We start from the raw sequence: 10,465 nt of genomic DNA on the forward strand, positions 1-10,465 counted from the left end.
TGTTTATATATATATATATATATATATATATATATATATATATATATAACATTTTTCCTATAAGTAACAAACTACTACTAGTAGTTACTAGTTTATTAAGTATCGTCAAGATTACCACAGACATATTTTACTCATAAATTGAAAAACCCCATTATAAAACCATATAGGAAAATCTTGATGGAACCCATGGCAAATTAGTCTTCTGGGTTTTGACGTCATTCCTGCAGCTCTCTAATCTCTGAAAAGTTAGCCTCTTTTGCTTACAAAGGGTGCATTTATTTGATCAAAAATACTGTAAAAACAGTAATGTTGTGAAATATTATTGCAGTTTAACTCTTTTGTATTCTAATGTATTGTAAAATGTAATGTATTCCTGTCATGGCAAAGCTGAATTTATTTAAGTCTTCAGTGTCACATGATTCTGCTGTAATACCGTATACTCATTTTGTTGTGCTGCTTAAAGTTGACATAAAAAGGAAACCCTTTTTTTCTGAATCACATTATAGATCTTATTGTTAACAATTCACCTGTGCAAATGTTTCATGTTTTATTTTTACTTATGTTTTCATTTTTAGGCCACTTAAACCTTGTCACTGCAAGCTCGCATTCCTAATGTTCTAATTTTTTGTTCCTAAAGTCCCCACTCTGCATTTTTATACAGCATTTTAGAATATTTTTGATGTTATACTTGGATATACATCACAATACTGAAGAAATACTTCCATTCCATTGTGACATATTTAATTGTTGAAATTATTTGATGAAAAAAGTTCAAAACAGCATAATTTATTTGAAATACATTTTTTGCAACATTTTAAATGTTTACTTTCACTTTTGATCAAATAATGCATCTCTATATTTATATATTGTAGGTACATTTACTAAATGAAGCACCATGAACTAATGTGATCCTGAACTACAGCCATTCTTAGCCATCTATTTAAGGATAGTGTGTAAATGTATGCCAGCTTTTAGGGAGCTGTTAGATTATGTGCCAGCATGAAATTCCATGGCACAGTTTGAGTACAGTGTGTCAGAACACTAAAAGCTCTGCTCTTATGTAGTGTTCACTACACACTGGCTTACATGCTGAGATAATACTACCCTCTGTTGGGCTGTGTGTGAAATTGCTTAAAACTACTTCAGTGCAATGTAAAACAAACAATGAACTCACATATGTGGCTGGCATGACAATGAAACTCAGGGCTTTGTGTGGTGAGTGCATGGGCTACATTTCTAAAATGCATGTTTACTTGGCATTTTGAGAAAACTTCTCTTATTTTTATCTACTGTTCAACACCTTGATGCACATGTCTGAAGATTCTGTTTAGAATCTGAACAGGAAATAGCAGCTTAACTGTAAATCCCAGCAGTTTTACACTCCTAAGTCTTCTCCTTTGATCACTGTGCATCTGTTGACCAGCAATGTGTTGAGGCTGACCCTGCTTCACCGCTTTCCAGCAATCAGAGGAGCTCAGGTTTGAGAGGCCACCGCGATGTTCTGTCCCAGTAGGGATGTAGACAGGAGGGTGAGACAGAAAGAGAGAGGAGGGGTCAAGAGAGATCAGCCAACTCAGTTCAGACTTTGTAGTCTTCAAGGCCAGAAAGATGTCTGAAGTAAAATGTTTTTCATCTTCACACTTTTCAAGAACCATAGTAGTAATATAAGTTATTTACATTTGAGTGTTTCAGTGCTTGAGAGGCAATGATGAGCAAGAAGTTTAAATTTGGAGGAGATATGAACGCAAATGGCGCGAGGATAGGTTGCAGGTTTCCTATGAACTCATGAGGGATTCTCTCTCAACATTTCAAAAAGCAGTCAAGTCTGCCAAATCTAAATATTTACTGGAGATTATTAATAACAACTACAATTGTCCTAAAATATTGTTTCCAACGATTGATTCTGTTTTAAATCCGGTGGTAAATTTTTTTACTGATATGACTGAGGCGTTATGCGAAAATGTTTTAACTTTCTTTCTTGAGAAAGTAGATGGGATGAGACCACATATATAATTTCATACATAATCATACATAATTTTGATACACCATGGAGTACTGCTATTTGGTCATCATTTGACCCTGTTACTCTCCCTACCTGTAAAAAGGTCATTGAACATTTAAGACCCACAGTTTTTCCTCATGATGTTATGCCTGCATGTTTTCTAAAACAAGTTATAAATACTGTTTGTGCAGATGTATGTTCCTTTATAAACATGAGTTTGAACACCGGAATGGTTCCTGATAGTTTAAAATATGCAACAATTACTCCAATTTTAAAGACATCAAATTCAGATACATCTATTTTGTCCAACTTTAGACCAATCTCTAATTTACCTTGTATGTCTAAAATTCTGGAAAAAGCAGTGTTAACTCAGTTACAAGCTTTCCTGAGTTCTAACAATATTTATGAAACTTTTCAATCTGGGTTCAGGAAATTACTTAGTACAGAATCTGGAATGAGGGAAGTAGCGCTGTTTTATCATACTAGATACGTTTGAATGTTCTGTTATAATGCTACTCTGTGCGGACGTCACCTGTCTAATAAAACGCATAACATATTAAAGTGTCTTTGGTGTTTCCATGTTTTCTACAAAACAAAACCAGAAATCGAGGGGTTATGACGTCATTGGCAGGCGACACAATGACACTATGGACACGGTCCGTGTCACTAGTTAAAATTGCTTATTTCTCTGGATTTAAACATTCTTCGAAACATTTGGGATAATGTAAGTACACAAGTCAGCAAATATATAACACTGTTCTAGTGTTTTTTGGATATTTTAATAAAAAAAAATCTTACATATTGTGCCTTTAAGTCATGGCTTAGAAAAATGTTTTTGACTCTAAACGAAGGTAAAACTGAAGTAATTCTGTTTGGACCTAGTGACGCTTTTAATGCCTGTAAATGTAACTTTGGTTCCTTAACTCAATGGGTTACTCCATGTGCAAAAAAATTAGGTTTTTGGCTTGATTCTGGTCTAAAGCTCGACAAACAGATAAATGGAGTAGTTAAAGTGTGTTTTTTCAATCTTCGTCGCCTGGCTAAAGTGAAACCTTTGTTATCAACCAGGAACTTCGAAAAAGTAATTAATGCATTTGTTATTTCCCATTTAGACTATTGTAATTCACTTTATTATGGGATTAACTGCTCATCCATGGAGCGTTTACAACTGGTCCAAAACACAGCAGCCAGGATTTTGACGAGAACACGTAAATCCCAGCACATCTCTCCTGTCTTGATCTCTCTCCATTGGTTGCCTGTAAAATTCAGAGTTGAATTTAAAATATTTATCTGGGTTTTAAAAATCGCTTAATAATCTTGTGCCAGTCTACCTCACTGAGTTGTTGCACTCACACACATCAGTGAGACCACTTAGATCAGGGCATTTAAAAATGTTATCCATCCCTAGGTCCAGACTGAAACATCGTGGTGACCAAACTTTTGCTATTGCTGGGCCAACACTTTGGAATAATCTCCCTGTTGCCATTCGAACAGCACCTTCTCTGTCTGTTTTTAAATCAATGCTTAAATCATATTTATTTGAAAAATGTATGCTGGGTTAAATTTTTACTGTACTGTTTTTGTGTGTTTTCTACAACTATGTACAGCACTTTGGTCAACCCTTGGTTGTTTTAAAATGTGCTTTATAATTAAATGAAGAAAGAAGAAAGAAGAATTTGCCGTCAGCATAGTGAAGCCTAGAGTATGCCCATTGCTCCATCTCACGTGACATACTTTTTGTATTCATGCGAGTTTCATTAGGTTTAAAAAAAAAAAAAAAAAACATTTTTATAATGTTTTTTTCAAAAAAAGGTTGAGTTTGAATTTTTGACTCAAAAATGTCAAGTGGTATAACCAAGTAAAAACATATCTTCCTTACACCTTGAATACCTGTGTGTGATCTTAATTATTATATTCTGGTATTAAGGTCAAAAGTATATTTTTTGCAAACAGTCGATTATTAATCCATAAATATAATATTACACACAATTTTACAACCTAAACTAACCTTGCCTTGTGATAAAAACAAATTATATTACATTTTAAGAGACTTCTTGGCTTTCACATAAGTCATAATGGTCTATGTGAGTTCTTTCTATAATATCAGTTCCTATTTCATATTTTTATTTCCCTGCATGTTTCTGAATGTTGTTTGCAGGGGCATAGCAGCCATTTTAAATTGGGGGGACACAGCTGTCATTCGATGTGATCCTCAATGGCCAAATAAATACAGTATGCATTAGTTATAAATCAGGTGAGAAAAACTACAGACATGATAAGAGATACTATCTGAGCATAATTTGTATTTTCCACAGAGTTATAAAAGAGAACAAGTCCTGCCATTTAAGATCATTCAGTCCAGAGCAATGATTAATTTTCTCTTATTCTTTTGTTTGATTAAAATTAATGAGTTTTATTATGCTGCTTTCACTTTAAGATCTAATGCAGTAATCTACAATATTGATACACATCAGATTTTCCATTCACATTATTTACATTCCCTCAAGTCATAACTGACCGTGTTTACCTGAATACTCTCTCAGATGGCCATTTTGACATCATTCTGTGTACAAGTGCAATAAGAAGCAAAAAAATAACTTTTTCATGGCTTATCACACTTTATACTTATTTTAACACTGAGCACTGTTCTTCATTTCTTTCATTAATGCATCATCTTTATCAATCTAACGAGTCAATAACTGTACTGCACTGCATGGATATATTTACATGCCGCAAAATCTCTATTAAGATGCTTTGTTGCTATGATGTATATCTAACAGCTATACCAATTGTTTTGTTTTTAGTAGGGAAATCCCACCTGTATACATTCTAGAGAGGCCACCCTGGCATTTGACTTTATGCACCACAAAAATATTAGAATGAATTATTGATATTTATGAACTGATTTTTTTAACTTTAACATTTTTTTTTTTAAATAACTGAATAGATAGGACAAAAAAAACAAAGTGGACAAAGGTGAAGTACTGTGCAATGAAGCGCTGAACTTCACCACCACAACTCAATCACAACTGCTCTCTTTTTAGAGTTTCAGACAGAAAAATAACAATAATCTCCTCCAATTGCACTAATTCTTGTAAGGACAATGCCATTGATTTTAATGAAAGGCACAGTCCCTCCTTCTCTTGGCTTGAGATTGAACAATATTGAACGGGCTCGCTGCAAATGCACATTACACTTGATTGTGCATTACAGCATCGATTGCTATGATGGCCAGAGAGCTATCAAAGCAAACTGGGCTAGAAGCTGTGATTACTACCCCTCCTTTCGTCCCTCCGAGCGTTTTTGATGTCTACTTTTAACACATCCACGGGTCAACGTGCAGAAAGACTGCCGGTTAGCCTTTCGTTGGATAACTCATGGCCTGCACTGGGCTCATCCAATACACCGCCAGAAGCGTACAAGACCCCATCCAAAAACCTGCAGTACTGCCTTTGCTTTTATCCTGCGGTCTTATTTAGTCTTTACTTTCCTCTCTTCTTCTTTCATTTTTTCTTTTTGTGACCTTGTCAAGTTTTTGGCAGGTAGTGTGTAATTTCCTGGCCAGATTTAGTCCAAGAAAGCACTGTGGTGTATGTGTGCAGATGGAAAACTGTGTCCATTTGACGGCCTATCATTTAAAATGAACCATTATTTTTAACAAACCGAGAAAGAATGGTTTTGACGAGCAGGAGAGCTGTCGTTTAAGTTTCATATTAATCGCCTTAGGAGGAATTCATTGCTGTCAGGATGAGCTTTTAATAAAACTTGGCTTTCTGTGTAGTATGCCATTTTTTTTTTCAATCGCTACATGATTATTTATAAATTCATAATATGATGTTTTTTTTATAAGATTTTTGCAAAATATCTAGAATGCCTTTTTGGAAACAATGATAAACCTCTGTATACCATTGTATTCAAAATAGCTAGCATTTTATTTATTGCTATTCTGTGCAATTCTGTGTTGAAATAAACTTTATATGAAATGTTTCCCCCTTTGTTCTTTCTTTTTTATCATTGACTCTTACAGCATATGATAGCTATCTTTGCTATGTTGTCTGTATATCTATGCTCCCTTCTTGGGCATATCACTCTTGTGAGATTTTTTTCCCCTGTAGTTTTTAATCCCAATGAGTATGCTTACCAATTTAAATGTGACTAACTAACTAGATATATTAGTGAGTTATGGCCCTCACCATCCTGTGTGATAACTGATTTCTCTCAATTTCTCTCAAAGCACAAAGCAAACTATGCTAATTCATGAAAAATTGTCACAGAAGGCTCAGTTTATAAACCCATGTCACAGTTAGACAAACAGTGTTGTTTAAGACCACCGGGAATATAAAAGACTATGGATAAAACCACAAGGACGTGGTCTAATGAAACCATGCGGTAGCTGCTGGACCGTTTGAAGAACACAGTTCATGGTGTGAAAAATTACAGGAGGCACTCAATGTGCTACTGTAATATAATTTAATTAATCATTTGAACCTGAAAAAACAACACAGTTGCTTTCCAGCAAGCATCGGTGAAGTAAATGAGAATGCAAGATAAAATGCATTCAATCGGAAAACAACATATTAACTGTGCATTCATTATTTTTTTACTTTGAAATGCAGCGTTCCATGTACTGGATTGAAAATTACTAGACCATTTTGTTGTTTTGTTGCATTTCCACGAAGCAATACTCAGCGGTAAAGACAGTTCATTATTTGAAATCTCACACAGATCACAGCTCTGGCTTGGTATATTTATTGAGTGGCCTACCATTTATGGAGACAACTAAACAGTCAGAGAGCAAGAGAGAGAAAGAGACAGAGACGTACTTGGAAGTGAACATGAGCCGTCAGCGCTGTCTGAGCACCATGGTAACCATGAGCACAGTGTGATGTCTGTATACATGGAGTGAACAACCAGGTTAAACAAAGGACTCAAACATTTCAAAAGTGTCATGGTTTTAGCCTCCTCTCTTCACCTGTCAGATTGAACAAGAATAAAGGGCTGCACAGTTATGCGTGAGAAACTGTTACGTGGTAACCCTTCGTGCAGCTACCAGACAATTGCTTACTTGCTCAGTTCAGTTTCCTGAATCTTGCAGCTCCTAGCATGAGGATTACTTTAAAAAGGCTGCACATCAAAAACAATAAATGTTTCCATCTTAACTATGCAACTCTGGTATGGTGAGTCACTCACCATTAAAGTCTCCCGCTTCCTGTGCTAGTGAGTGTGACTTCCACTGTGCTGCTGTTTAGTTACTTAGAAAGTTCATTTTTAGTCAAAATATCATAATCTGTGAAACAAAAGTTGAACAAAAGCTGGTTCGCTGAAAATATTGGATTGAATTTTGTTGAACATTGGAAATGTAACATTTAAACTGTATCTCACGAGCAATAATGCTTTCGTAGTAGATATCATTTTAAGCGTGATAAGTTAATATTGAATAACTAATGATGAATGAAACACTCTTGTCTCTCTGTCTCATATGTAGAGTTGGAAAGTCTGATTCATTCTAACGAATCCATTTGTTTGGATGATTCTTGTAAATAAACTGGATCACCAATTGTTATCTGTCCACTCAGATGTCAAATCTAAATATATTTATGTTAAATAGTTAAATAGAAAAGTACATAAATTATGGTGTTATTTAGTTGTTGTTAGTGTAAATGTATCAGTTCAAAGTTTAACACCATTGCACTGGAATTTATATTTTTTTAAAAAACGTGTTTTTGTGCCAGAATTTCATATAAATTTAAAACAATGTTGCTCTCTTAAGTAGCTTCAATGTACTCTACTGTTCAAAAGTTTAGGGTCAGTAAGATTTCTGTAAATGTTTTTGAAAGAAGCCTCTTATGCTCACCAAGGCTGCATTTATTTTATTAAACATAAAGTACAAACAGTAAAACTGTGAAATTGTTATAATTTAAAATACTGTATCTGATTACTGTTTTAATATAGTCTCTGTGTAACGCCAAGCCAGCAGAGGGAGCCCTCGCCCGAGTACTGACCGTGCTCCACTCCCTCTGCTTCCTCTACTTCCATTTCCTGTTTGACTCTCATGTAAACTGAGACCAGTCCATGTGCTGGTCGCGAAGTATTGCCAGTTCATCTGCCTTACCAAGCGTTATAGTTCCTCTGTTCCTGATTGATTCCTGTGTATGATTCTGCCTGACTTCTTGACTCACGGTATTTGTACTCTGCCCCTTCTGTTCTGACGCCTGATTGGACTGATGTTTGTGTTTTGACTCATTGCCTGCCTTTCCACTATTGTCTCTGCCTCTGCCCCTGTGTATCACGAACGATCTACCTGCTTCTCTGACTTTGACCCTCTGCCTGATTATCGACATCTGTTTAAAGCCTTGACCTTTAATAAACTTCCGCTCATGGATTCTAACCAAACTCCAGCGTCTCTGTTACAGAATACTTCACCACCTATGAATCCAGCGGAAGTGTCGAACCTGCAAACAGTGTTCTCATGCCAAGCTGAAATGCTCCAGAGATATCAGGAACAACTCACCAAGCTGCAGACCGTCAACGAACACCTGACGCATGAAGGGCAGCTGGTGATGGAGCGGAGAGAACAGCTGGTCCTTTTGCGCTGGGCTCAAGGTCATGGGCACATAGCTGAGGCTCTGGAATGCTAGAGGACGCACCAGGACTGGGCAGGGCACTGGACGCCTGGCTGGACCCAGGCTGGGGACTGGGAGGCAGACTGGATAACCCGTAGGACGACGCTCCAGCGCCGGAGCCTGCTGGAGAGGCACAATGAAGACGACTTCGACTGTACGACAGGAAGCTGGAGCTGAAATGAGACCAAAAGTTTCACTGTAAATAAGAGAAACCATCAAAAATGATCTTAAAGGTATAGTTCTCCCACAAATGAAAATTCTGTCATTACCCTCATGTTGATCCAAATCCATAACTTTTGTTCATCTTCAAAAATATCTTTCCAATTTCACCGAAACTTTAGAAAGTTCATGAAGACATTGTAAACAATCCATACAAATCGAGTAGTTTATATGGTAAACGGAAGATCAAAAGTGCTTACTTGACGAGTTTGTGCTTCCGCAAGAACCAACGAGATTTGTTCTTGCATGTCAAGTAAGCACAGTTGTGCTTCTGTCTTTACCATTTTTAATGAGCTCTACGCATTTGTGCTGAATCTGCTGATTAATATTTATATGTAAATAAAAGCCTAAATTAAATCATATAAAGTGACTGTCTCCAGAAGACTTGGATTATAAATGATCTTATAGGGACTATAGACATTCAGTGGATGGACAATAAGAATGAAAGAATATAAAAAAATCAATATTAAAAAAGTTCATTTGTGTTCTGACAATGAAAGGAAGTCTTATGGGTTTGGAATGATATGAAGGTGAGCAACAGAATGACACAATGTTCATTTCTGTCAGGACCACTATTGTCAAAGATGACTGACAATTAGTATACAGTTTGGATTGGCGGTATGGTTGTGTTCTGGGCAAGAACTCCCTGTGCATCCATGCAGCCTAACATGGATAAGGGCAGGGAGAGCAGCAATAAAGCCCCAGGGTAAACAGAACAGAACCAACATAAATATATTACAGATATCATAAAAGTTCAATAATTTAATGTAACATTTTAGAAATTAGTCTGATTCAAAGGAGAATCAGTAGGCCTAATCCTGACTGATGAGAGGAGGAGATGGGGATGGAGGATAATTAGTTATTGAGCAACGTGAAAGCTGCTGATAATACTGAAGGACCTTATATATGGGTGCTGAGATAGGTGTCGCATCCCTATAGGTAGATGTGGATCAGCTGAGAGTCAGCTGATGCGAGCTTGACTAACATGACCTGCCAGAAATAATGCTATGCTTGCTTTACACTGTAAATTATTCTTGCGATGCAAAGCTGAATTTCCAATAGCCATTATTCCAGTGTCACTCTCAGTGTCACTTGAACATTCAGAAATCATAATATGATGGATTTGTTGCTCAAGAAACATTTATTATTATTATCAATATTGAATGTTGATCTGCTTAATATTTTTTGTGGAAATGTGATGCATTTTTTCCATGATTCAGAAAGTTCAAAAGAACAGCATTTATTTGAAATATAAATATGTTCTAACATTATAAATGTATTGTGTAATATGCTCTTGCTGGAGGAAAAAAAAGAAACTTAATTGACTCCTAATTATTAAATGTCAGTTTAGTGAGCTATTGTTGGTTTGAAGCATAGTTTATTCAAACAGTAGCTTCCTCAAGACTGGATGTTGTAGATTTTGTCTGACTGGCCCAGTCACAACAACAGCTGTTGTAGATGTCTTTGATGGCAGCTCATAGTCATGTTGTCATGTGATTTCACAATCGTCTGGAATACTTACAAAGCTCTTCTGTTCTGTGTAGATGCCCGGTAATATTAAACCACACAGAAGCACTGCCTATCAGGATGCTTTTTGTGCAACATTAAGAGAGCACATATT

At 36.2% G+C, this 10,465-nt stretch overlaps 1 long non-coding RNA gene across 1 annotated transcript in view; it reads right to left on the reverse strand.

Moving 5' to 3' along the window:
• The window catches only part of LOC107669073 (uncharacterized), a 10,004-nt gene extending 1,461 nt beyond the window's left edge, over positions 1-8,543 (reverse strand). Inside the window, exons 1-2 of the long non-coding RNA XR_001631945.1 lie at positions 8,414-8,543; positions 895-900 (exon numbers count right to left, since the gene is read on the reverse strand). This is a non-coding gene — a long non-coding RNA (uncharacterized LOC107669073). The remainder of the gene's footprint in view (positions 1-894; positions 901-8,413) is intronic.
• Positions 8,544-10,465: the final 1,922 nt, after the last annotated feature.

The sequence above is a fragment of the Sinocyclocheilus anshuiensis genome, unplaced genomic scaffold (genome assembly GCF_001515605.1).
Source record: "Sinocyclocheilus anshuiensis isolate Anshui unplaced genomic scaffold, SAMN03320099.WGS_v1.1 scaffold124, whole genome shotgun sequence".
Taxonomy (NCBI): Eukaryota; Metazoa; Chordata; class Actinopteri; order Cypriniformes; family Cyprinidae; genus Sinocyclocheilus; species Sinocyclocheilus anshuiensis.